The sequence below is a fragment of the Heterocephalus glaber genome, unplaced genomic scaffold (assembly GCF_053883595.1).
Source record: "Heterocephalus glaber isolate CG9 unplaced genomic scaffold, H.glaber_assembly_v1.0 deba00000122, whole genome shotgun sequence".
Classification (NCBI taxonomy): Eukaryota; Metazoa; Chordata; class Mammalia; order Rodentia; family Bathyergidae; genus Heterocephalus; species Heterocephalus glaber.
In genome coordinates, this window is record NW_028258138.1 from 38,480,920 (window position 1) to 38,507,863 (window position 26,944).

General features: G+C 31.6%; 1 protein-coding gene and 1 pseudogene across 4 annotated transcripts in view; one reads left to right on the forward strand and one right to left on the reverse strand.

Moving 5' to 3' along the window:
* Nucleotides 1-26,944, forward strand: part of Cadm2 (cell adhesion molecule 2) — a 1,033,997-nt gene that overhangs the window by 966,824 nt on the left and 40,229 nt on the right. The gene's annotated exons all lie outside the window — the stretch shown is intronic.
* Nucleotides 11,631-26,800, reverse strand: LOC106010505 (chromobox protein homolog 3 pseudogene; annotated as a pseudogene).

The window sequence follows — 26,944 nt, forward strand, 5'->3', positions numbered from 1 at the left end:
TAATTTCAAGTTTTTTAATTAAGTCAATGAAGAAATAAATATTCAGTAAAAATCAAACTGTTGGGTACTAGAACATACAGAAGTTCAATAAATCTTTGTATTTATTATCATTTCATCCTTTAAAAGATTAACAGTTCATTTCACAATGCATTTTAATTTTTGGATTTGGAAATTTCGGGGTTGATTTTAAAGACAATGGCCTAAGTAACCTTATTATTCAGAAGGCAGACATATGTTAACTTATATATATTATTTTTATTAAATCATTGTGATGACTATGAGTCAAATATAATCATTTCTAAAATAGTTCTGAATGAGGTAATGTGATTTCTATTAATATAAGCATTATTTTAATGCATTTAACTTTAAAACATTTTCATTCTTATCATATAATTTTAATTTTATAATTACTGTGTCAAAATCCAGGACTCATTTCAATGACTTCATTTTACAGATGATAATATAATTGAAAATTCAACAGTTACTGAGGACCCCTGAAATGTTATTGGAAACCTCTGTGGTAGGTTTCAGTTTCAGGCTCAGTGTACGACAAAGGCCTGAGGGGAAAAAAACCCAAAAAGACAGAACTAAAAGAGACAAAAAGCAGGGTGCCAGGATGACCAGTGCCAGTGCAACTGACAAAGGTGCTGGCCCAGTCCTAGGCACTGATTTTTATTGGTAATCAATTGGGGTAAAGGCAGGCTACATGCAAGGGCAGTACTATGTGTGAGGATGTGCAGTTGTACAGTTTATATAGAAATTAATGTAAACCAGGCTCATAAAAGACAAAACAAAGCATTCTCAAATTTGGAACAGAATAGGCAAAATATATGGCTGTAATTAGAACATCATCCTTCTAATTAGAAAGTTTCAGTTGTGAGAACAGAATTTGGGTGCGAGTTACTCTAACCTTGGCATGTAGACTTCAATTGGACTCACTTCTATATTCAAGCCAATTGTGGGATTAACTCTTTCCAGCCTGTTTTGGGGCATATTCAATATTGCAGTCTCTTATAAACAATCATATTGGAGATATAGTGACATGCATCATTGGTTGTTTATTTATTGTGAGTTTCAACATTAGAATTCATGCCTGAATTTTTATACTTAAAATAGAAAACCCTCTAAACTAAAAGTTGATATCTATTTCTGCCTGTGTAAAACTATACATGCCCTAAAAATATGGATAATCTGACAGATATGAATAGATACAAAAATACCTAATATAGTGTGAGTCTTTTCAAATATTTTATATATTTCAATATAACAAGAGAGGGAAAAAAATCCTAAAAATGGTGATGAAATTATTTACACAATCCATATCAACATCAAATGAATTACTGAACCAAATGTATATTTGGTTTTCCACAAGGGTTCAAACTATTAAAATTATTATTACATATTTTTAAAACTGTGCCATTTACTAATAATTTCAACCAATTTATTCATTATAATGAAACTAATACAATAAAACAATCTCATATTGCATTACAAAAGGAATATTTATTTTTAATTTAAGAAATGAAACATCAAATAATCTCTAACCAGAGTACTACTGAGAAACTAAAAAAAAAAAACAAAAATGAGTACACAGTTGTCCACAATATAATGCCAATGGATCAGTCATCTTTTCCATTGCTGATACACAATATCTGATACTACAATTTAAAGCAGGAGTTTACTTTTGCTCATGTTTTCAGAAGGTTCAGTTCATGGTGGCTGACTCCATGACACACCCAGATACACCCAGAAGTGTGCTTTATTAATCCCCTGGGTAGTTCTGAAGCCAATTAAATTGACAATCCAGCTCAACTGTTACATTCACATTATTTGTTTTACTCCACTTGGGTTAGCATAAAAAATATCATACACTGATGGCTTATAAATGATATTTGTTTCTCACTGATGTAGGGGCAAGTAAGTTCAAAATCAGGGCACAAGTGATTTTTGTAAATGCTGAGGGCCTGATCTTCACAGACAGCAAGTTATACCTTGTGTCTTCAAGATGGTAGGCTCAAGGTCACTCCCTGAAGTTTCTTCAAAAGCTCATGGTTTGAAATCATGTGGAGTCTAGCTCATGATCTATTTAGTTCCCAAAGACCTCCACCTCTTAATCTCATTACCTTGGGGATAAAGATTTCAACACACAAATTTTAGGAAGACATAAACATTCATACCTAGCACCCATTTTTTTATTTATGTTAAAATGTTACAGGAAATAAAATATTTTAGATCATTCATAAAAAATAGAATGATTTTTAGCTTAATCTGCAAGAGACACATCTCCAGTCTAGAAATTATATACCCATATACTGCCCTTGTATTTTTAAATCATGTGAGTCATAAAACTTAATAATTTAAATGTAGATGAATTTTGACATCTGTGTAAAGGTGCTTCTAAAATATTACTTTCTGAAAGATTTAATAAAGAATCTTTGAAGGAATCTTAGTGAATTATAAAATGTTTACATACACAAAGTTTGTGTAAACTGAAAATAAAAATGTCTGTTTATTTATGTCAGCATAGAGAATCTAAGATGAATTGTCAAATTTAATGTAAACATTTTCATGAACCTAAATTGCCTAAAATATGGATCATTAAAGACTTATTTATGTGCAGATGCCTTTATTGCAACTGTTTCATTTGCATGACTTTATAATCAAATTAGTATAAAGTAAAATAAATAAAAATGACCCAAGTACTTGAAAGTAGTGTCTGAAGCATTTATTTGAACTATATTTAATAGCAAAAATAATTGAGCCTGAGGTTCTGCTCTCAATCCTATTTATTATATTATATGCGTATGTGTTTGTGTATAAATCCAGTCTAACTTCATTTGATTTTTATTCTGTTCTGTAAATGTATCTGGTTTTTCCTTTTTTGGTTTAGATACTCTAAGAAGTAAAATACAAAGAAAGAATGAAACATTTATTAGAACAAAAGGAAAAGAAATCCAGCAATAAGAATAAATGGGGTAAAATCATTATAGTTCTGAGTTATTCACTATAAGTGCATTCAAATAGAGCATTTGGAATGTCAAGAATATATCCTCTTGACACAGTTAAGTCCCAAAGTGGGCGAATCAAGAAGTTGTTTATGAGCTTTTATTATGAGTGTTTAGCTATTAAAATGGTTCTGGTTTTATGGTGGTAATAAAGCACAATTTGCATGGTGTTGTGAGGTTTTAAGAATTAAGTGTCAATATGTTGGTTTTTCACTTGACAAAAATTAAGTAATAATTCAGTGTCCAGATGGCTTGTGCACAGAAACCTGCTTATCTTCAAAGTGACAAGTTTTTATGCTTAAGTTAGAACTGTAGCTTGATTTCCATTAGTCTTCTTAAATACAACTATTATCACATGAAGTTGATGGTTTTAAAATTATATATATGAAACAGTTCATAACAGAGAAAAGATACTTAAATATATCTCTGATTGGAATGAGCAAGGAATATATATGTTCTACAATAGGAGCAACTTTCAACCTTGCTGCAAGTACTACACTATTACCTCTGGTGCAGTGGCCACCAGAAGGCTGGCTGGGGACCACTCCTTTAATCAGCTGTGGGCCACATATTTGAGTAATAGCAATATGTCATTTTAAATCATTGCAGCTTAACATAAAATGTAAACGTTATTCTTCTCATTCTAGTAGACCTTATTTGGAATAGGAGTATATATTACTGGTCATATATAATAATTTCCAAAACTAAATGGAGCATTTTTTTCTGACTTATATGAAATTATACTCTGGCAAAGTTTGAAAATCTTTAAATATTTATAATTTCTTTGTGGTGGTTAAGAAATATTTGTGGAAAATTTATATTCATATTTGCTTCCCAGTACCATCTATTAATAAATGTGAAGTATGTGCACACTATTCTATTTTCTAAAGGTATTCTTATGACTTGCATAATTTAAAACATCAAATATTTAAAAGCATTTATTTTAAGCTTGGTTTTTTTGGCTTACATTAATTTAAGCAGAAATCTTTGTTCTATTAGTTTACATGTAACTATATAGTTTTAATAATATCATTTTCACTTGTATAAATTTAGGAATGTCCTAATTGCTTTTATCATAATAATATTATATATAATTTAACTTAATACAAACATGTTTCCTGAAAAATAATCCCTCGGAGATAAAAAGAAAGCTTTCTTAATCAAGTATGTGCTCTTTCTTCAATTTAGTGTGCTATAATATACACATTCATAGAAATATTGAATTAAAATGATGCCATTATTAGTGTACCTCAGAAAGCACATGCTTATGAATTACTGAAACTAAACTGATTTAGTTTAGTTAGGTTAGGATGATCCTCTGTCTTATATTTAAAGACCATGGCCTATGAATAAATATTTCTAAAACATCTTAAAAATTATTTGAAAAGTCATTAAAAAACTAAACTGGTTGTATCTTTCTTACTAACCAAGGAATTTAATTTATGAGCTCTGCCTTTGAAGCTGAAAAGATTGCCAGGACTACCTTTGCTTCTTTGACACTCTGTACGAAGCACAGTTAATAACCTCCCTTGTAAGCTTGGTGAAACACTGAACTGTTACTAATTATGCCAACTTCGGGATGGAAGGTGACCTTGACTTCAGTCGGAACTTTCAGTCAGGACAATAACTAAGACCAAACACCGTAAAGCATGACTTCTGACAAGGTTCTAATGCGATATAATAACTTTGGGGAGTTCACGGAATTGCAATAAGTACTTAGATAATTGTGATTTTTAAAACATCTCTTACTTCAATAACACCGTAATTTCTTATTTCTCTGAATTTCAAATAATCTCCTGTTACCTTTCAATATTCATTTAAATTAAAATGAGTCCACAGTATTAAATATTACTTGATGCAAAATGTATCTAAGGTAAGGAGACAGCTTTTTCTGAGTGACTTCTGAAATATGTACTTGCTATTTATGTAATTATGCATATGTTGAAGTTCTCACAACAAAGATTCTGTAATAAACAAATGTTTTATAAACTGATTGAGAAGAATGATTAAGAATATACTATTGAGGCCCGAGGATTTAGCTCAGTGGTTCCAGCGCCTGTCTTGCGAGCGAAAGGACCCGAGTTCAATCCTCCGGTACCATAAAAAAAAAAAAAAGAAAAGAAAATACTATTGTCTCAGTATATCTACAGATTGAATGATCACACACACACACAAAAACCTCTCAGGACCAACAATACTGTTTCACAAACAAAAAATTTGAAAGAGTGTTAAAAAAACAAGAGGCCTAAAGTTACACAAGTGTTAACAGGGGAGTAAGAATAGAAATTAAACTTTCTGTACCAATATTGCTTAAATAATTACATTAATGTAAAAGGAATTCTGTTCAAAATGTTCAATATGGAGCAAAATCCAGTTATTCTTCATCTTAGAAAAAGAGATGAACTCATGTAATCCAAGGGCTATTTTATCCAACTCATTGGTTAACAAAGAATCCTGAGCATTGTTTGCCTGACCCATAGAAAGAGAAAGCGACATGAACTAACATTAGGAATTACAATAGTTTTATTGAAAAGCATATTCTTTTTCGAAAGCAGTTGAACCAAGAATAAACAGTTTCCATAATAAAGACAATGATTCTAGGGCAGTCTGTATTAAACTGGGTAAAGTTACTTTTCTTAACACTTGTTTTTCCTTAGAGTGGTGTTCTTTGAATATTAATGGATTAGAAGACCCTCCCACTCTCACAGGTGATGTTTGGCTCAGGATATCAGCAAAAAACTGAAGACAGTCTCAAAAAGCAGTAGTCAAATACTACTTAATAAACGAGATTTTAAAAGAAATATGGGTAGAGCTTGGGGATCTAGTTAGGAAGGAGAAGTCCAAGAACATTACCAACAGCAAGATATCCTTACTAGCACTAGGCTTCAGGTTCAAAGGAAATGTCACGGGAAGAGACTGGTGGAATTTCCCCGCAGTTCCTGGCCTGACTCTCCCTACAATGCAGAAGGTTGTGGAAGAATCAGATAGAGACCGAAAGCATAGAAGTAAAGTTGTACTTTTATTCAGCAGGCATGCAAGAGTACAGCTGCCTTCTCTCAGAGAGACAGGGAGGGGTGCCCAAAATGGAACCACTGTTGAAGGGGGGCTCAAGATGCTGGTTTTATAGTAGTGAGGGCCTATCTTGGCTCTAGGGTGAGGGTGCCCCCACTTGATCAGTTAATGATTAATTTAGCTACAGGGAAGGGTCTTTGCAGGGGTCTTTTACATCTTAGGGCCAAGGTTTATTTCCTTTTGATCTTACCAAACTAAGATTTGCAGGGTACAGCGTGAAGAGGAGGTGCAACCAAGACTGTCTGCTTTTCAAGGGTGGTTAAGCCTGTTCTGGCAGCTCTCTGAACTCCTTCAATGAGGTGGTGGTGGGGGAGGGGTCCTCGTCTCTCCCTGCCTACAGGTCTCTATACCTACAGAAGTAAACTAGTCTATCACACACAGAGAACCACAGTCAGAAAAATGTGCAGCTTGAACAGGACAGCAATCGAGGAAGGTCACAGACAGCATCAAAATCTCACCCAGGTGGGAATATTATTGGAGGAAGGAAGATTAAATGCCAGATCACTTTTCCTGGGTTCTGATATCTTTCCATTCACTGAAAATCTCTGAAAAGAAGTAGTCAAGGAATCGGGGTGAAACAATATAGGGACCTCAGCCGCACAAGCTGACAAAGATAGTACAGAAGGATGCATAGACTTGGTGACCAAATGGGGAATGAAGAGCTGAAAGAGAGACCTGTTTAGAACATGTCACCTACTTCTTCATTCGGGGTAGTTAGATGTCAGACATTATTTTAGTTTTGAACTTCTTTCACAGGGGCACATATTACAAATCTGTAACAGAAAACTAGTAGTAATGCAGCTGAAAAGGGTGATAAATGACAGCCCTCATAATTCATTTTAATATATAATTTCCTTTTACGTGATTCAAATGGGAAAAGATAAACACTCTAGATGGGAAAGAGCCGATTATATAATTTGACATGGCTGGTTTTGTTGTTAGATACAAAGAAATCTGAATAATCCATTTTTTGTCATTATAAAACTCAAAGAGAAAACCATGTGAATTTTGTGAGGAATCTAACTCACTGAGTAGTGGGAGAGTTCTCACTGAAAATATTTTCAAATCCACTTCTATGGATGTTATCTAGTTCATTTGCAGTAAATGTTTGTAGAATCTTGTCTATATGGGAGATTGTTCTAAAAAATGAGAGCAATAAGTTAATAAAAATGGATACAGATATGTCCTATTAATTTTCCATTAAAAAAATTTTAGTGTGATATCATAGACAAATACTTTTTAGCCCAGAAATAGTAGCTTTTCAGAAACTAAAATCATTTTAACAAGACTTCAGCAATAGCAATCACTGTATTTAATATATGTCATTATGTACCTGCTTTTCATGTTTTCAAAGAATGCATTACTGATTCAATAACATTGGCAGATAGAAAATATTTTAGCTTATTTTTACTCTAAAAAGTATGTGTTTATCTAAGTTACAGTTTTTGACCTTGGCATTCTATCATTTAGAGGCCAATATATTTTGTTTGCAGTGGAATTTTAAAAGAGTTTTTAGAAAGACTATGAATAACGATCTAAATTTCTGATACTTTTGGCATTGTGTTCACCAGACATGAGATTTAGCTGAAAATTGAGTACTGCCTTTCAAAATACTCTTTATGGGAACTAAAAAGTGAGTCTTCATATATATTATTTTAATCTTGCCAAGTTAAATCCAATATATCCCATCTTAAATGAAAAGATATGAATATGCAAATTAGAGGAGGTTCCAATATTATATTAGTTTTATTACTACCTCATATTTATATTTATTTATATTTATATTTATATATATTTATATGGGCCTAGCACATGCCCCATTTTTTAATAGATTGAAGACTTTAAAGTATATTTTTAAATGACATGAGAATTTATTATAAACCAAAATAATATGAACAGCATTCTAGAAATACAAATATTGTTTCATTGGGTTAATTACTATCATATCTAAAATCATTATGAGGGGCTCGCTTCGGCAGCATATATGCTAAAATCATTATGAGTACCTTGGGTCATGATATTTTGTGCCATCTTAATGTGTTGTCTGGGTATGTGATCTCTTTCAGTATTACAGTCAGCTAAATGAATCCAAGTTGTTTCTCAGTTCTTAAATTTGATAAAATATGATCTGCATATCTGAATTCACCAGAATTTCAGGGATCAGTTCACTTTCTAGTATTTTTTCAATTAGCACTTGTGGATAAAATCTTTCTTGTCATTTGAAATGAATTTAGTAATTTCCTTAACATAATTCCACATTTTTGGTGCATTTATGCAGCAAAATTCTGAAAAGCTTAAAGATACAAATGAATACATTAAACTCCAACCACAATGTATAGGCTTTTTCTCTTTGTTTCCTATCCATGTGCTTATCATTTATCCCACTGCTTCTGCATGTGTTCTTATTTCCCCACATTGTTTTCACTCACTAACCTAAATACCTAAACATATCCGATCTGTAAAATTTCTAAAGTCTCGTTATGAAAGTAAGACAAACACTGAGTTTGAACTATGGTGTTCATATAATTAATATGATTCATTTTCACAGTTCTGTAACTAATTCCATGTCTCTGCAAATCAAACCATTTTAGTCAAATGAAAGTCTATAATTTAGACAAACATTGATATTATTCTTTTAGAATTTAAGACTGATCCATTTTGATTAAGTCAAAATGGTTATAGAAAAATAAAATGGTTAAGAGCATGGCTTCCTGACTTGTGCTTTCTGGATTCTCATTTTTTACTTTAAAACTATTGTGAATCCTGTAAGAACTGTGAGCTTCAATAAGCCTCAGTTTCTATGTTTAAATAGTAAAGCTTATAATAATATCAAACAGTATAATATACTTTATAAAATTATATTTACACATATAACTTTGCTGAAAACAAAGTTGGGCTCAAAATAAATATTAGTTTTTATAATAATTTTTTTTACTAAGCCTTAAACTAACTTTCCAAACAATACAGGATAAATGATTGTTCTTTTCTGAATATCAATGAGATTAATTGGAAATTGTTATGTGAATGCTATGATTTATTGTAGTTAGATTGTCTTAGTTTTCTGCTCTTTTAACAGACTATTGGAGTCTGAGTAAATTACAACAAATTAAAATTTAATGTATTGCTGGTTAAGTCCAACATATGAGCTATGATCCAATTAGAAAATAGTATCATCCTTAAGATTATGCAAGTCTTCTTTGAAATCTAAAATATCTATCTTGTGATTTAAAGTGAGCAGCTACTGTTTGCAAAATATGCTACCTTGAAAAATGCTCCTTTAGCATAAAAATTAGTTTGAACTAATAACAATAGAAAAACAGCAGATTCAATAGAGATAGTCTTATCTCCCCCTTTCTCCTTGTATCAGGAAAAGATAAACATATTATTATGGAGATGGGAGATAAAACTCCCAAGCCAGTGATGCTCTGCTTGTAGCAAGAAAAATACATTCTTGTGATCAGGCATAAGAAATCAAGGCTGAGAAAAATCTGTGAAAACACAGCTTGCTAAAATAACTCTTCTCTCCCTTAGCTTCTTCATGCATATTTTATTTGCTTTTTTCATGATTGCCATTTTTGTACAAGTTATTCTGTAAGTATTTGGGTTTAGTCCCATTGGTGGAGGAAGTGATCATTTTCTTGGAGGACTTCCATGTACATATAAAATAAAATTGGAATGCTTTTCTCTTGTCAATCTATTTTATGTCAATGTAATTCTTAGGCACAGAAGAAGTACCTAAGAGGATAGAGGTAAAGTTTTATCTCTCCTACATTGGATTAAAAGAGAATCTCATTGCAATTCCCAACTGATCAATTTAATCAGATTAAATAACAAATAATTCAGAAACATAATTTAAAGGGAAATAATCTAATTGTAAGTAATATTCTTACCAAGTAATATCAAGCATTAATAATAATAAGTGGAAAGGATAATCTTCAATGTCAGCAGAATACAGTTTGGATCTCAGGTAGATGATTATGCCAGTTGTACCTTAAGCTTTACCTTGCCAAACTCTAAACTGATCTTAACAAATTTTGATAAGTAATGATTCAAATTCTATGTTGTCACAATAAAGATGATCTTACAGCTATATAGAGCTGTTATAAAAATATGTTAAAGCTATATATTTAGCTTCAATAATTTGGGCTTGTTAATGTCAAGTGACACCATTATTATGTTAGAACATATTTCATTATCATTCTCTATCATTAATGAGTTCAATTTAACCTTAATATTTGATATATTACCTGTAAAACCACTTAGCTTAAAATAAACGGTTACTAAGTTCAAATAATTAAAATGTTTGAATATCTACCCCTCCAATAAGTCACAAAGTAGCATGAAATGTTTGGGAAATCATCTAACCACGTTCAAGATTTAGTAAACTCAGTTTATATTAATTAGTTAATTTCAAAAATTTTTAGTATTTTAATAACTAAAATTATATATTATTTAATTTAAAATTATTCATCAGATAAAGTTAGTTTAAAAATGTTAAGAAAAATGAAGGAAATTACTGTATTTATCTTGCACTCTTTTCTTTTTTTTTTTTTTTTTTTTTGGTACTAGGGATTGAACTCGGGTCCTTGCACTTGCTCAGCAGGTGGCGAAACCACTGAGCTAAATCCCTGGCCCTATCTTGCACTCTTAAGATGAATAAACTGTATTATATTTAGCAATTACTCTTAGAGAAACTTTACATATCAAAAATATTTAATATGTAAATATTGCTTATAATTTTTTGGATATAAAACATACTGTTTTACATTCTCTATCACTTTCATGCTAGGATTGTCTTATTAAATCAGTGGTTATTCCACATCCCTCTTAATTTTTTTTTTACTTTAAATACCTTTCATTTAAATATGAAAAGATCAAAATAACTTCATTAAATGTATAAGAATTATAATTTTCATGATAGTTTTTGCATTTGCTAGGCATCAAAGTATAGTGAAACTTTAAGATTCAAATAAGTTAGTATTTCCAACTATATGTTTAAAGTATAGAAAACTGATGTAGTATTTTCAAGTCTATGATTATTAAGAGATGCAATATTAGTATGTTAATATATTTCCCTAGTGGATAATCAATCAATTCCATATTTCTTGTAAAATCCACATATGTCAATAATTTGTTATTTAATAAATGAAAGAATACATAGATTTTGGAAAGTTCTTATAAGTCATATTAGTATTGATTTTAAAATAAATTGTCCTATCTACATAATAATCATTACAGAAAAACAGTATAAATGATCTTCTGCATATTATTAAATCATTCAATTTAAAACTTTACTCAGCCATGCACAGTGGTACATGCCCATAATCCCAGGATGCAGGAGGATGAAGCAGAAGGACTGCTGCGAGTTAGAGGTCAACCAGGGATACATAGTAAGTTCAAGACCAGCCTGAATTGCAGAAGGAAAATTTAAAAAAAACAAGACAAAACATAAGGAGCTTTATTTATGTTATTGTCAGCCACACACAAGATAATGTGACATACCTATCAAATGTGAATTTTATTTATCATACTACCTATCAATGATTCTTGCACTTATTTGTTAATGTTAAAATAGTAGTAGAAGGGAATTATAGAAGCAACTTTCAAAGGGATACAGCCTATCTGGAATCAAAGAGAAAAAAAAGAGATTTACTTATGACTATGTAGTATGATGCAATAAAAAGGCCTAAATACTCTGTTAAATCACTTTTTCTTCCAAAATGATCCATGAGAGATATTCTTTAGCTATATTAAGAGACATTAGTTGATAATTTCTAATGTTTCATCACTGCCTTATTTGAACTACTACAGACCAGGAATCAATTTTTTAATTACTATTCTAAGAAAACCACAAATGAAAACAATCATTTCATTTTTTAAATGGTGTAGTTTAAAATTTAGTCAATTGAATATAAGTATTTGATCAATAGTAGAAGTCATTGATGTAGTTCTGAAATTGTGTGAAAATAATGTATAATGGAGAGAAGAGGATATTTCCACATTCTGTCCCTACCCAGTTTATTGTCAGGTTTTCTGTTTTGTTTTTCTGTATGTTTGTTTTGTTTTTTGCTTTTTATGGAGCTTTAGAGAATCCCTCTTAAACTTTCTAAACAAGATAAATGTCCCATCTAGGAATGAAGATGACTTCTGAGAGGGTCCTAATAGGGAAAGGATTTTAGCATGGTCACCAAAGTCCAGGGTGTGTTCAATGTGATTAGGAGGAAACAATATATCAGTAAATCCCCTGAGGTCTGGGGATTTAGCTCAGTGGTTTCCCTGCCTGCCTTGCAAGTGCAAGGACCCCAGTTCAATCCCTGGTACCAAATAAATAAATAAATAAATAAATACATAAATACATAAATCCCTTGAATATGTATTATGATAAGCAATATGTGAGGTCAACCCTTTGTTTGAGAATTAATCACCTTACTGTTTTAGAGAAGCACCAAGGAGAGAATATTGATGGGAAGTATTTTTTAAAATATTTTTAAAAATTTTTTTAATTACTTTATTATCAAACTCACATACATACAAAAATTAAAACCATTCAAAGAAAAACAATGCAAGGGAAAAAACTGAAGTAATATTCAAGTACAGTAGAACTCAATGAAAACAAAACTGAAAAACACTTAAACATTTTCCCATATAACTTAAAAAAGCATCTCAAGCACCAACAAGACACCAAAGAATGTGATTTGTTTCAGAAAGATCCCCAAAACCAACATTGAACAAATAGTGGTCTGGAAAAAAAACTCCAGTTAGCTAGCAGACTCCACATAAGCCAAGCTTCTCCCTAATTTAAATTTCGATACAGTCATATGACACGCAATGGAAACATAATCTGAGAAATATGTTATTAGGCAATTTCATCCGTGTGTATCCTTAATTACACTTTCAGTTTCTCACACCAGAGAAACTATTCAGTATTTGTACATGTGTGTCCTGTTTATTTCACTTAAGAGGATGGCCTCAATATGCATCCATTTAGCTATAAATGTCTCTAGTTTCTCATTCTTTATGACTGAGTAGTACTCCATTTTATAAAAAAAACCGCATCTTCTTTATCCAGTTTCCAGTTAAGCTGTTTCCAAGCTTTCGCTATTGCGAACTGTGCCGCTATAAACATGGGTGAACATATATCGCTGTGGTATGATTCTTTTCATTCTTTTGGGAAGATACCCAGCAGGGGGATAGCTGGGTCAAATGGGACCTCTAAGGCTAATTCTTTGAGGTATCTCCATACGGATTTCCACAGTGGTTGTACCAGTCTGCACTCCCACCAACAATGGAGAAAGGTTCCTTTTTCCCCAAGCTCCCCGCCAGCATTTGTTATTGGATTTCTTGATAGCAGCCGTTCTTTCTGGGGTGAGGTGGAATCTCAGTGTTGTTTTCATCTGCATCTCTAAAGTAACCAATGATGTTGAACATTTTTTCATATGTTTATTTTCTGGTTTTACTTCTTTGTCTGAGAAATGTCTGTTCATTTCAGATGCCCATTTTTGAATTGGGTCTTTGAATTTGGGGCCTCTGATTTTTTTCAGTTCTTTACATATTCTAGATAGTAGTCCTTTGTCTTAGGTACAGTTACTGAAAATTTTTTCCCACATTGTAGGTTGTCTCTTAGCTCTGCTGGTGGTTTCTCTTGCAGTGCAGAAGCTTTTTTAATAAGATAAGATCCCAGTTGTTGATTCTTTGTGCAAGTTCCTGTGCCACTGAGGTTTTCTTCATAAAATCTTTTCCTATACCAATGTCTTCAAGAGTTCTACCTAACTTATCTTCTAGAAAATTTAGTGTTTCTGTCTTAATATTTAAATCTTTAATCCACTTCGATCTTAATTTAGTACATGGTGATAGGTATGGGTCTAGTTTTAATCTTTGGCAGGTTGAAATCCAGTTTTTCCAACACCACTTATTAAATAGACTATGTTTCCTCCAATGAGGATAGTTGGATGGGAAGTATTTTTAAGAGAGTGATTTCACTGCAAATACAAAATGTTACTGAAATTAAAATATTTGGATAGAAATGGTGGGAGGTAATATAACATCACAGATGGCACATAGCTTGCATGTGTTTCATTAACATTTTCAAAATCCTGTTTTCATACAATGGTAAAACAAAATTAAAACTTACATTTCATTGAAATTGGAGCTGATTTTCAAAATTTTACGACATTTCTTGTACTTGCAATTTGGAAAAGGGCTTCCCTAGTTTCTTAAATACTCACTTCTGTATGCAAGATACATATCTTCAAACACAACTAGGAGCTGGAAATACAAAAGAAGGAAAGAATAGGAAAAGTATATATTGGCAAATCTATATATTCAGTTTGGCTAAGTAACATAAAAAGGAAGCTTCCACAGATAACTAAGTTATAAGAAATTTTGTAGGTCACACTAAAAATTTTGCACTTATTCAAGATGATTACATAAATTTAAATAAAATTATAAAAGATTGGTGTTTGAAAATATGAAATGGCAAAATGGGTGGAAGGTTGAGGAAGAATGATATAACAAGAAGCCACTAAACAAATCTAGGTAATCAATGATGATGAATTGAGGAAAGACAATGGCGAAAGGCATGGAGAAGACAACAAGGTTTGGAGATATTTAGAAAAGTAAAATTTACTTTTGTAAATTTTTGTAACGATTAGGTAAGAGATTTTAATTTAAAGAGTGGGAGATACCAATGAGTAGCCACTCTAATTTTAGTTTTAGCCACATAGTGGTCAGTTTATTAAAAGGAAGAACATGAGATGAGTTTTACAAGAAAAAAAATGTTTCTTTTAAATATCTGAAATATTAAGTGCCTTTGCAACATCCTAATGGTGATGTTTAATTAACAACTAGACACAGGATAAATTATTTAGGATAAAAATATAAATTTTTTGATACTTTTATGATGGTCAACCATAGAGTAGAAAATTAATGTTAATAGAATGTGTAAATTATTAAGGGAAGAACAGTAAGGTGTGTACATGGTTATTTTTTTTGTGTGTACCGAGGATCAAACTCGAGTTCTTGCGCTTGCACAGCAGGCAGTGAAACCACTGAGCTAAATCCCTGGCCCAGTACCTGGTTATTTTAAAAAATGCCATCTCAGGTTCATGTTGAACAATGCAAATTCACAAATGTATGGTCAAAGTGGTGAGATGACATCCAAGACAAGAAAGGATCATATGAGTCTAGGATGAGGCATACCTAAAAATTAAAGGAAAGTCCAAGCTCCAAATGTTTCAGAGAGGCCATGTTTGAAAACATATCCAAAAATGTTTGCCTTTTTGATTTTTATATTGGTAGATTTTAGTAGTTTGGAAAATACAATATTTAAATAATTAGGTAAAAGTTAGAGGAGAGAACCTGATATGTGGATGGGAGGTAAGATGTAGAGGAAGTCAATGCAGCCTATTATTTCAAGGTACTTGTTTGAGGACAAATGAACAAAACAGAGAGAGGGTAACATAAAGTCAGTTAAGATTTTTGATGGATAGTATAAACTAAGTATTTTTATATTGTGAGAATACTGTAGAGGTAGGGAAAGAGAGAAATTGAAAAATATTTAAAAAGGAAATGTGAAAATTTTATGATAGCATGGAACCCATTTTTTAAAAATGTTAGCATTATCCTTAAACTCACAGTGATGCTCTGCCCAGTGAAATTGGGGAGAGAACATAAATTTAGTAAAGGACAGAAGCCAGTTTGCCACTAAAGAGAGAGTGTATTCGGGAAAAGTGAGGAATTAAGATTGGTTACACCTGATGGCCTATATGTTCTCTGTGAAGTAAAAGAAGATAATTTCACAGATAGAGGAAATATGGCATAGAAAATATATTTAAGATAGTGAAGTTTTGACATAATAGCTGAGACTTTTTTTATTCTTCCATGAGTAAGTATCATCTATTTCTGTCATGTACTATGGTAAACTGTGAGGACACAATAATTAGCAAAATAGATACAGTTGAGGCATTTAGGGGAATAGAAGGGATAAGACCCCTTAAAATATACAGATAGAGAAAAAATATATATACAGGTAGAGTTTTGTGGTCATCATAGTGGACCTTCATATAGAAATGGTATTTATTAGATAAGAAGGATTTACACAAGATATGTAGTTTGGGAGTGGAAGGATGGAGAAGAAGAAATAACAATTTAAGGACAGAAAATAACAAGTAGAAAGTACTTAAATTAAAATATTAGCCAGCTCAAAATTCCAAGAGTACTATTTATATTAGAATGGAAGATTTTCAAAAGGATAATGAATGTATATGCTCGTTAGATAAGCTTGTGCATAGCTGTAAATGATTTATTTTAAGGACATGGGCCCAATTTCCAAAATTAATTAATCCTAACTGGTTTTTAAAAAAATGTAGCACAAAAGCCTAACTTGATCTTAAAGTTATAATCCTGGCTCCAGGGGAACAAATGTGTAACAAATAGGCAAGAGACGATGGTGAGAGAAAGTTTAGAAAGCTATTGAAATTTTCTGGTGAGAGATGGTAATGGTTTAAAATAGGATGCTGGAACTACAGAGAAAAAAGTGGAATAATTAATACTGGCATGAAAAATCCACGGTTTTCCCCATTGTCTTGTTATCGAGACTAAAGAACAAGAAGGTATCACAAATTCCTGGCTGATCAAACATAATACATGATAGTTTCGTTCACTAAAACTAGAAACAGGTGCTAGAGCCAATAAGTTTTGTTTTTTGCATATTTCACTTGTTACAAATTTGATATTTAAAAGGAGATATTTAATGATAAACAGAAAATTGACCAGCTCTGGAGCTCCTGATATTCAATGATGTACAGACTTAATTGAAGTGAACCTTAAGATTGTCCAAAGTATATAATGAACAGATAATTTAGTCATCAACTGAAATTGGAGACTATAAACTCATAACAGTGCCAATTTATATTGTTTTCTGATTGATTTTAGTGCTCTCAATAGGCTATGTTTACACAGATGATTGAAAAGAAATGGCATATAAGAATCAAGGATTCTAAGAAGTTCTGGTCTTTAAAAAGGAGAATTATGAAGTGAATAAGCATAGATGTAATTAGAGCGAGAAAGGGCCAGAAGAGAGAAATATAAGAAAGCTAAGAGTTTGTTGCCAGACAAAGGAATAGTAAAAATTAAAATTCTGGGGTGGAAAACTTCCAGATGATCCTCAGTGGTTTGGCCAACTGTAGTAAGCCAGAATGGGAAATGTTTTAAACCAATCAAATAATAGGCTAGAATGTAATACTATGTTCAGTTGGATATGCGACTTTGGAAACGATTGGTGTGTTATAGCTGTAGAAGCATACCTGGAGTTCTCTCTCTCAGATATTGGAACTCCCTAGAATATTTATAAAACTTGGGTTTGAAAAGAAAATGATAAACCTGACAGCAAAATTGGTCAAGAAATTTGGAAGATTTATCTGTGCATTGAGAAAAGGTATAAAAGTGGATGATAGTATGAGCTACCAGTAAGGAGAGGGAACCTAAAATATTAAAGAATGTTAAATTTCTAATTTAATCCAGGACACTTCCTTTGTGGTATCAAAGGACCTGGGATAATTAATTATTAATCATAGAAGCATGGATCCAAAGAAAGAAAATACATAAATCCGAGGATTACATTTTGTCAATATGGAGTTTACCTAGAGAGCCCATGCCTTTCAAATCAGCAAAGCCTTGAGACCATAGCCTCAAAGTGAGCCTGTGTTATGGTTCTGAGTTAACATGCAAGGTTCTGATTCTTCGAGTCCCCCTTTCATGGATGACTTTTTGGTAGGCCACTATTTGTCAATATACTATATTGAAATCATAGAAAGCTGTATACGTTTTATGCTTTTTAAAGTGATAATCACAATGCTATGTGCCTCCCTAAAGTTATACACGAGGATCCTTAATTCAAGTCTATAATTGAATTATGAAAGTCATTTTCACGAGCATAAAGTTCATCCTTCTGAGCTGTGTGATCTCTTGACTCTCTTCCAGCAAGTACATTAGACTCATCTGGGGAACTGTCTAAGATTGAGTTTCTTTGCTTTGGTACTAGGGATCGAACTCTGGTTTTCGCGGTTGTGGGGCAGGGGGTGAAGATTGAGTCTCTTTACCTTCAATTTTAAGGCTACCCTTAGATATGCAGATACACAGACCCATAGATTTAAAAAGTCTATGATCTTTAGTCTTCTAGAACCGAAATTTAGAGATTATGAGTACCAAGTTGGTTCATCAGTTGTCTTTCTATTTCTAAATTGTCTTTCAATATTTCCTTATTTTATTTTAAATTTAAGTTTCCATGAAATTTTATTGTTAGCCTGCTCTTACCTTTATCTACTATCTAGGACGAGCCATCTAGTTACTATTTTTCATGGGATTTTTAATATGGTATTATTTAGTGTGAGAAAACTGTAATGTTGTTTGAAAACAAAAGGTTTAAATAAACATAATATAGTTTTATCTATTTATTCCTCCTCTCTATCTCAGCCCATTGTAGAGTGAAAATTCTCCTCCCTCTTTAGGAATGTTTATTTAGTGAACAGCCCTAGGATATAAAGATAGTGTCCTCCTTTGTGACAGAAGACAAGCTCACTCTTCATTTTAATAAAAACGATGCGTCACTCCAGGATAAATGTCAAAAGCAGGACATGTATTTTTGCTATCCATTGTAAAATATTTGGGATTTCTAAAACCAAGGCTTCTTTGGGTGTGAAGAAATCTTAGTATTTGTAGCAGCACACAACAAGCCCACTCCTCCTTGCCCCCATGTGAGCTGTGGGACAAAGGAGGATCGGTGAAAACTGGCATCAGTGGTAGAGTCAATAAAATTATAAATTCCTTTGTCTGTAACTCTAGAGCCTCATGTCTCTGTCAGCATCTATGCAACCGTGGGAAGTTAACTTAGCTTGCAAGCAGGGTAAAATCTCAGACTATTCCCAGTTCTTGACATATCTATAATTAAAAATTAAGAACACTTACTTCATAGAATTGCTGATTACAATAATATTTCTGAGTATAATGAGATAATAAATGTAAAGTGTTTAGAATAATGCCTGTTATACATGGAATAATCTCAAAAAACATATCTATTAATAGTACAAATATTTTTAGCTGCAGAAATACCTCCACAGATATATGGCATAAATCCACTTGAACTTCTTATCTTGGATTATGAATCCCAACTGAAAACTTTTCTTTGGTCACACATTAGGGACAAACTGAAAGGACTACTGGGATCATTAAAAAAAAAGTAAATGAATAAAACAGGCCCAAAGTAGAGGAAAAGTTTCTGTCATAGGCTAAAGTAGAAGCATTTCCAGTTAATTTTTAACTTTAAAATGCCTAACTACAGAGAACACATAATGCTTTAATTGAAATTATTGATGCATAATGCTTAATTGTTATTAATGCATAATGGTTAATGTTTTAATTGGAATTAAGTTTGCATATGTATATTGTGTCTGGAACTCAAAATAAATAAGTCTATTGGCCTAATGCAGGCAATAGTGCCCTTTCCCCATCAAGAATAAGGGGATAGACATGGCTGCGGGGTGGTATACTTGCCTAGGATGAAGAAGGCTTTGGGTTTGATCCACAGAATTGCAAAATTAATAGTAATGATAATGATAAGCAGTGTCCAAATCCTCTTATAGTTCTACCACTGAGAAAGGAATAGTTGATGAATGACGGATAGTAGATGAACTTGAAAACAATGAAACAAAAATAGCGAGCTTATTTATATCTTTATTTTTAATGCCAAATTAAACAACATTCTTTGAATACAAGTTACACAGTGCTATCCACACAGTACAGAGCTTTTATCACAACCTAAATCACAGATTCACACATTAATGATGTCATTGGAAGGGATTTAGTAAAATGTAATGTTGAAATCCTGAACAATCACTGGATAATGCATGTAGCGTTCAACAAATATCTTTGTGTTTCTTTTGATTTTAAAAGATATTGGACATTATTCTTGTGAAGTGGAACAGCCCACAGTGAGGATGGCAGCTGTGACATTATGCCACACTCCCAAGTGCAGAGAGCACAGGAGGCAAGAGTGGGTGCTCTGCCTCATCAATGATTAAAGCTTTACTATTTCCCTGGAGGTTAGCCCTTAAGATAATTTTGGCCTATTCATAAGAGGTAGTGTGCCTAGTCCAATTTTTAGCATAATAATAATATGTATAGAAGGAAGTTACCCCTGCTGCTGGCTATTTATGCTCCCTGCACCTTGTTCAGGTCTTGAATAGGGTGTTCTGAGGATCATTCTGCCCCAGAAATTTCTTCTGTGGCATCTTTCCACAACAGCAGGTCTTATTAATTTAACTAAGACCTCATGGATCAGGCCCCCTATTTTCCTTCTGCTTTGCCATTCAATCCCCCAAATTCTTACATTTTGATGCCTGTACAAGGACAGGTTGAATTTTCCTATATCCCAGATAGCAGCAGTTTGTTGGTATTTATTTAAACTGTGCTTGTATTCAAAGTGGACTTGATAAGACTTATTAAAATATTTAGAATACACATAACAAAATTTAGGATAAAAATAGGAGTAAATGAGGCAAGACACAGAGAAGGAAAAGAAGAAAAGAAAGAATAAATTGGCATTGTTAATTGTAAATAGTTTACTCATAGTAGGCTCCAAGGTTCTGGTGTTGTTAGTCATGTAATATATGACTTCAAATGAAACTTCTGTCACTCAAAGCAAAGAAAAAAAAAATATTTGTAGTGTTTCCATTGGAGGAGAAGTGGCCAGATTGTTCTATTACATCAAGCTGTGAGGTTTCAGTTTTACTTCTTTTTACCTAACCCATACTAATAATTTGCCAAAGCAAATTACTTTTGAAAGAGATGGGTACTTTCTTGAATGGGTAAATAAAATATTTGGCAGATGATCAAATTGTTTGTGGTTTAAACCCTCTCCATCTTACACGCTTGTAAAAGGCACAATATCTTTAGGCAAAAGTAAATGCCTGAATTACCAAAAAGAATGTTTGTCACCTCTAAAGTTTTCAACTTTAATGTTCCTTGTCTAATATATGTGGAAAATATAAGTGAACATGAGATTTTTACATCAAACTTCAAAAAACACGTTTTTATTTGAATTTTAGATGAACAATGTTTTGAACTTTTCTGTTGACTATCTCTTGCCAATTAATTTCAATTACTCATAGAGCTAAGAGGCAATTGTGAACTGTTAGTAAATAAATTGAAAGCAGATTTTGCTCACAAGGTAAATGGTTCTTAAAGAAAGCGTTCTAGATTTTATTATATTATGAACTTCCTGCTAACCATGTATAAAACATCATATCTAAAATAATTTGAAAATTACAAATAAATTTTACTTTCCCCGAAATTGAGGATTACACCAAAGAGCAGCAGACCAAAATGTAAAAGAATTTTTTTTTTTTTTCGTACCTTGGATTGAACTCAGGACCTTGAGCTTGTGAGGCAGGCTCCAGAACCACTGAGCTAAATCCCTGGCCCCAAGAAAATTTTTAATTTGTAGACTGCACATGAGAGAGGTATGCACCTCTTTTTTGCCTACATACCTGTAGCATAAAACAAATTTCCTATTATTTTGAATAGATACATATCCAAGTAAAAGAAAAATAGTACATGGAATCTTTACTTCATTTTCACAGAACATTTGAATGTTACATATAACTGATATAAAATATGAAAATTATCGGTCATTTTATAATCATGCCCCTACATTATGTAATTTAATGCTTACATAAGACAGAGGAAGACCCTTTCTATGCAAATTAGAATGACAATTCAAAAGATACCAAAAATTCTTAATCACCAAAAAGGACTTTAGGACTAAATTTTAATTTGAAACTTGATCTTCAATAATTAGAAGGCAAAATCAAGGGGAAGTGGGAGGGGTAGGGGAAAAGAAAGAAGGGAATGAAATTAATATGAGAAAATGAAAAAATGGAAACAAAGCCTTTGTAAACAGGGAGGGATGGAGGGGTTGAAGGGAGGGCAGGGGAAGGGGGAAAAAACAAGAAAAAAGATTACGTAAAGGTACAAATTTCCAATGATGAATGTCATTATATTGTTTACCTAAATATACCAATAAAATTAATTTTTAAAAAGCAATAAATTGAATAAAGATGATTGCTTCATATTAATAATAGTGTGAATTACAAAGAATTATTTTAAATCATATATGAAATATTAAATATTATAAAATGTAATGAATTGCAATCCTAGAAAGGCAAATAATATGAAGAATATAAATAAACTGAATAATAACAAAAATAGATTTGATCTAATAGACATACCTTAAATTCTGCCCTACAAATAGGCTACATATATTTTTATTGTGCATAGGTAGATTTATTGGATAGCGAAGAAACAACAATTAATAAAAAAGTATATAAAGGAGTTACATGTTATTTTTAACATGAATTTTGTAAGCCTAAGACAATCCTAATAAAAAATAGACAAAAACACATTAATCAAATATAAAAATAAATCTTCAATTAGAAATACCTAGATAACTACAAACCTATCAATATGTAACTGCTTGAAACCTTACTTACTGGAAAACTCAGAGTAGTGAATATATTTATTGTTATAAATAAACACAGAAAAAGAAATATTACGAAAAATAATCATAAAATCTGTAAAATGAAGAAAACATAAAAGAAATAAATATTAAAAACAAATTACCTATTAATGGTTAGGAAATCAATAAAACATTGGAATCACTAATTTTTCCAATTAAAAGAAAAAATAATTAATATACAAAATTAAACAGTGGAGGGATTAAAGATTAGCAATAAAGAAGAAATTAAAAGAGAAAATGAAAATGAATTCTATAAATCTAGGAGTAGGTATTTGGATACCTGTATGTAATATACACATTTATGAAAACATAAATTATAAAAATTTTTATTAGAAAACTTAAATGGATGAAATATACTGTCAAAGAAATACCCCATTTATCATATGTCTGCCAATTATATCAAAGTGTAGAGAAATAGATTTATTTTAAAGCTTATCCCAGGCTCAAAGATAAAATAACTTCCAATTTCTTTTCATAATGTCAACAAAGACATCAATAACAAAGCTTTATAAAGATAGCACAGAGAAATAAACTGGCAGATCAGTTTTATGTTGTAAATATGGTGGACACACAACTAAATGAAATACCAGCACATATAATCTAGTTACATACAAAAAGAATAACAAAGTAAGTTTATTCCCAGGAATTCAAATTTGGTTTAGCATGTGAAATGCATCTAATAATTAGTGCCTTGAGTTATTAATATGTGCATATTAATAAATATTAAATAAATGTTTGAAAGTTGGCATACACTATTCAAATAATATAAAATAAACATCCTAGAAATTTATCTATCAAAATTCATGGACTTGGAGAGATAAGTAAATGAAGGGAAGAATAAAAGAAGATAATTAGAAGGAAGAAATTCAGAATGAGAGGGAGAAGGAGGACCTAGATTAGAGTTCTGAACTGTACTATCTTATGCACTGAGCAGACAATTTTAGCATGGTTGTTCTTTTCTGGTAATGTGATGGCAGATGAGAATGTAGAAGTGAAATGACTTAAATTTTTTTCACTAAGGAGTTTTAATAAGGCAGAAAATTACAAACACAAATTCAAAATTTAAAAGCTTAGACATATAATGAAAAATTAGTCATAATTGTAATGAAAATTACATATAAATTCTTAGAGATAAGTAGTAATACACTATAAACTTTAAAGAACATGAATGTACAATTAATAGGAAAATTCATTATATTGTTGAAGACAAAAAATACATATGTGTATAAAATAACTATTTTGGTTTGTGACTTAAAATAGCAACCACTGTTCTGTTAATACATATGCTGCTTATATAACTAGAACTTTTACACTAAAAATATGTAACTGACAAAATTTTCTCTATTTTCATATAGTTGATCAATCTCAATATAAAAATCTTCTCTTAAGATTTATATATATTTATATATGATAGATTTACTACTATATATTCTCAGTAAATCAGTGAAATTAAAATCATATTACAGTAGAAAAATATTATAGTAAAAAGTTTCTGGGACTCTGCTTGTCATTATGTTCTACTTCAATTTTAATCCACATTCATGTGGTTTCAATTCTGTTATGGCTGTGGTTACATACAATGAATTACAATCTTTCAGAAAAGTTAATCATTTTATTATCTGAATGAAAATAATATATTCTATGAGCAACTGGAATTTTTCTAACATATAACTAACTCATGTCATTCTATAGGAATGCATTAATTTTAAATAAAATAAATAAGTAGAAATTATGTCATATTGAAGTAGGAAAAGTAAATATATAAAAATAGTATAAAATAATATATTAATCAATACCTATAAACTTAGGAAAGCACATACCATTTGCATATATTTTTGTATATTTATTTACAATAAACATATGAGATAAACTGTTAGATTTTGTCTGGGCCATCTATCATTTTAAAAGTTTCTAGATAAAAGTGATTAAAGAAAATTATGCTACATATTTTCTCATTTAGCTGCTAGAATTATTATGTGTTAGAGGTTAATGATAGATAAAGAAAATATTCTGGTCTAATAAGATGAAAATATAATTAATTGATAATAAAAAAATGTACTGTCAGTTGTAACTTTCACTTATTCTTTCCTTTAAGCATAAAAGCTAGAATGCATTTTGTTAATCATAGTCCAGCAAATTATTCTCATCAGGGGTTCCAAAGGTGTAGGAGATAGAAAACTTAAAATTACTCTCTTCTTCCTTCTGAAAATACTTTCTAAATTATTAACCTTCTGAATTTCATTTCTGGAATTTTATGATAATGTTAACTCTTAGAGAATCATTGTGTTTTATTTGTATTTAATGATGATTAGTCTTGCTATATAAACCAGATAAATTAGTCCAGTTTCTGAAAGTGTTCTTTTTTATAATAAAAAACAAAAATGACTAGGGACTCAATTTGAGATTTTAAAAATTTCTTGACTTCAAAAAAAACCCTTATTTTAAAACTTGTACCTCTCTCTTTTTTTTGGGGGGGGATATAAAACTATTGACCACTGCTCACCATTATTTACAATAAAGTAAACAATATACAGTAGGATAATATTCTGACTACTATAAAGCTATTTTCCTGGCTTCTGCTGAAACAGTAACCCAAACACTGAAAGGATTGAGCCTATGTGTGAGGAACAAGTTGGGGTCAAGAGAAACATGCAAGTCAATAGTTTAGATTACAAGTTTGTTCACTCATTTATTCTGTGAAGTCCTAAATGGTGACCACCTATAGCCACTCAGTAGGTTTCCATGAGCCAAATCTTAGACATCCATGAATCCTGACTTTTGAGTACAGATTTCAACTTATAAAGGAATGGGTCATTAGGAATCTTTAATGTTCCTTTAGTAAGCTTTCCTTAGATAATTCTAACAAATCAGGTTTTGACTAGTTACCTTATTTGGGTGGGGAAATTGTTGGCAGTGATTCAGTTTATCTATTCAGGAAAGATATTTTATTTATATTTATTTTGCAAAGAACTGCTGCATTTTTGTGACTAAAGACATAGGTAAGATTGCTTTGAAAATGCCAATTTTAATCTGTCCAATTAACCATAGAATCATCTATTTAACTTGAAAGGTTATGGCTTCAGGAAAACCTTCAATTTAACTTAGTTTGCTCAGAATGATGGAATCTCAAACCTGGGATTATCACCCATAGTTTTTGTGTGGGTGAATGTTTAAAAATAAAACAAAAATCATTTACATAAATATTTATTTATTCACAAACAAAAAACTCAGAATGGTCCTTAAACTTATAAGCTAAGAACGAATTCTGTTTGAGTTTGACTATGGATAATTTCTCCAATATTAGAAAAGCAGAGGAAATATATCAGGCTATCAAATGCTGTTTTCTGATAAAGGAAGGAACTACAAAAGCTTTTTATTTGTTCAAAGTAACTAGTGCTATTGATGCAAAACAAACAAAACCCAACAGCTTCTCCAAATACTACTTTCAAAACCAACATATTAAACTTGATTTTCATCAGAATGCTGTTTTTTTACACTAGTAAATAAAAATCCAAGAGACAGACAGACAGACAGACAGATAGATAGATAGATAGATAGATAGATAGATAGATAGATAGAGACAGAGATAGAGATAGATAGATATAAATATATTGAGCTTCATCTTCTGGACAAGAATGCCAAGTTAGTCTCTTTTCATAAAAGGCAATTACAATTTGAGGACATTTCATATTTGCCTCTTTTGCCAGCCTCAACCCAGCCTCATCTGAATCTTTCCATTTCATGAGAAACATCAATTCTCCACTGCTGTCTGTGGCACCAATTCAGGATCAAGACTGCTAGCAAAGCCCCTAGGTTTGTCATCAGCATCTCTTTTCTTCTTTGATTTGCTATCATCAGATTCACTGTCATATAAAGATTTTCTTTTTGTACTGTCTTTTTTTACCAGCTTTTTTGAGAAGTAAGAAATGCTTCAAGTAATTCTGGACAGTCTAAATTCTCTTCAGGTTTCCATGTATTGTCAGCATCTGTAAATCCCTTCCACTTCAGAAAATACTCCACCTTCCCATTCACTACAGGACGGTCCAGTACTTTTTCTACCACACATTCTTCAGGCTGTGCTTCTTCAACTTTTTTCACTTTTTCCATTTTGTTTCTTTCCCACTTTTTGCACTGTGGTTTTATTGGAGGCCATTTTTTACTGCAGATTGAAGAGCTTTTACTGCCTTGGATGCTCGCATCGCAGGTCCGCAGCGTCTTGGCCTGCACGCTTGCATCTCCACTCACATCCTAGGGAAGCTGCATCTATCGTTTTTGAAGAGACAAACTTGGAATGAGG